Source organism: Mandrillus leucophaeus, unplaced genomic scaffold (genome assembly GCF_000951045.1).
Source record: "Mandrillus leucophaeus isolate KB7577 unplaced genomic scaffold, Mleu.le_1.0 Scaffold265, whole genome shotgun sequence".
Classification (NCBI taxonomy): Eukaryota; Metazoa; Chordata; class Mammalia; order Primates; family Cercopithecidae; genus Mandrillus; species Mandrillus leucophaeus.
The window spans coordinates 633,051-635,959 of record NW_012102754.1 but is presented as its reverse complement, the minus strand read 5'-3'; positions in this window follow the sequence as shown (position 1 = coordinate 635,959).

Genomic DNA, 2,909 nt, shown 5'->3' with positions numbered 1-2,909 from the left:
TATACATATGTAACAAACCTGCACGTTATGCACATGTACCCTACAACTTAAAGTATAATAATAATAAATAAATTTAAAAAATAAAAAATAAAAAAAATAATAAAAAAAAAGAAATAAATCTACCTTTTAGTCATGGAAACTGTTACTTACATTTCCCCTTCAAGACACTCAGTGGGAGAGACCTCCTAAAGGCTGAGTCCTGGCCAGTGACTTTCGTTAGGATCTAAATGGATTACACTCTGACTTGCGCATCTTATTCTAAAGCACATGAAGCTAGAAACTGTAGCTTTCTGTGAGGGGGAGAAACATCCTAGGGATCACACTGTGTTCCAACAAGCACTTTAAAGCTTCTAAAGAATCCACTATGGCAAAACAGAGCAGGCCAATTATATTCTAGAGAGGAGGAGTAAGAACACAGATCCAATGTCAGAGGACACATATGGATCACCTACTGTTTGCCAGAAACGGTGCTCAATGTTGTACGTACGAAGTCTTTCACTAATAACTACAATTGATATTTGCAGCCTGCTTCTGTGGATTGGGCTGTGCAATGTTCCAGTGGTTGACCCATTTCTCTCCCTTGCTCAACAAAGTTTTAGAAAGATATTCCTTAATCATAGAATGTGCTGAATTAGACCATAGCAGACAATATAGAAATTGTGTGTGTGTTTGTGTGCATGTGTGTGTGTGTGGGTGCGTGGGTGTGTAGTCTTGACAGACAGTCTTTGCTCCAGGGAAGAGACAGTCTTTGACAAATCTTTATTTACCAGGATTTCAATCTATTCCAGAGTGTATGTCATATTAATATTTATCAAGAAAAGTATTATTGCTATTATTGAGATATACTAGCTAGCATGTATTGACTATTGAGTGTACACCATGCACTGGGGACATCTCATTTAATCCTCATATAAACCCAATCATTATATCAAATTCCCAATTTCTCTACTGATTGCCCTGTTTATATAGATCAGGAAACTGAGATGATCAACTTTTCAGGGGATCCAACAGCTAGTAAACCATGGGGCTGGAACTAGGGCCCAGATCCCCTGAACCCCAAGGTCCCTACTCTAAACAGCCTCCCTAAATGGCCTCCATTTTATCTTAATGGAATTTTTTAAATACATAAACTTTCAAGGACAAGCAAAAGAGACAACTGGACAGTCTGCTAGAAGTGGGAAAGCAGAGGATGCATGGCACCTGATGTAGCAGACCCTAGAAAGCTGACTCTTTGGCCAGCATGGAACAGACACAGCCGGAGTTGCCCCTAGGAGGCCTCAGAGACTCAGGAACAACTGGCATCACTGATGCTTGGCAGTGAGGGGAAAGTGAGGCTAAATGGCTCAAAGTCTGCCTAAGAGTCAGTTAGGCCCCAGCTTTCCTTTCCACTCCATACAGCCAGGTGCCTGTCCCCCGTCACTGTAGCAGAAAACTATCATTCTGTCATCTGGAGAGGTCAATGCTGGGGGTTTCTGAACTGGGGGCATCAGGCACAGTTTAGGGCAGGAGTACTATACTGAAAACAAGAGGTTTAAATAAACATTTATACATGTGAAAGATGAGACCCAGCCTACTCCTCAACCTTCCTCTCAAACTGGCTCTGAGAATGGGGCAGTCAGGTCTATATACTCCAGGTGGGAGGCTGCAGCAGCCTTCTCTGGGGAACATGGGCAGCCTAGGAGGGCAGAGTGAAAGACCTGACATCAGTGATGCCTGCAGGGAAACTGCCCAGCCAGATGGCTCCATGGTGAACCCCATCATCTCCAGTATCTCCAGTAACAACTAGGGAGCGCTGATTTCCACAAAACAAAAAAACAAACAAACAAACAAACCCTTATTTTACTCTTTATATTATGTGCTTATATGACTTGATGAACCTAACTAACTGAACGCTCCAATCAGCTTCTTAAATATAAACAACCAAACAGGGATCAACAGACATCTTAGAAAAGACTGTAAATAAAACAAATAGTTAGAAAGAAAGAGACTGCTGACAGAAGAAACCAACAAAAACGTATCACAAAAAGAAAAAACCAGAATTACATCTTCAAAACAACACAGGATGCTAATAAAAAAGAGAAAAAAACATTCAGAGAGCAAAGAAAGCCCTTAGACATAAAAAGCATGAAAATAGAAATGAAAAATAAATGGAAGGTTTGAAAGAAGAAGTCAAGAAAATTGAGAAAAGTTTCTAGAAAGTAGAGGAAAAAGTGAAAGAAATAGAAAATGGAGAAACTATTAAATGAATGAATGAATGACAAATACAAGATGCACAAATAATAGGAATGCCAGGGAGAGTCAAAAATCATAAAAGAGGAAAATTCTACAAAATAATCCAAGATGATTGTCTAGAAGTGAAGTACACAGGTTTCCAGATTGAAAGCCCCATTATATTGGAGGAAATAGACCCCACATTGAGGCATGTCACTGTGAAATTTCGAAATGTTAGAGACAATCCTACGACCTTCCAGAAAGAAAAGACATACAAAGAACTAGAATCAAAAATGGCTTATGGCTAATCAAGAGCAATGTAATCAATATTGTAGAGGAAAATTATTTTTGACTTAAAGTTCTACACCCAACCAAAGTATCAATCTCAAGTACCAAGGTGAAATGAAGACATTTCAGACATGTGTCATTTCAAAAAATTTCAAGAGTCCCATGCACTCTTTCTAAGAAAGCTTGTGGAGGATGAATTTCAATAAAACAAGGGTAAAAACCAAGAAGAAAGAAGGGATAGGCTCTGGGAAACAAGGGATCTCAGGAGAGAGGCAAAATTGATGGTGATAAAGGAAGATTCAAGAATGACAGGTGTGCATGAGGTGAAGAGACCAGGGAAGACTGAAGCAGTCAGAAGTCATGAGGAGGGGGTTTCATCGAAAGATGAACTGAAAGAAAATCCAATGAAT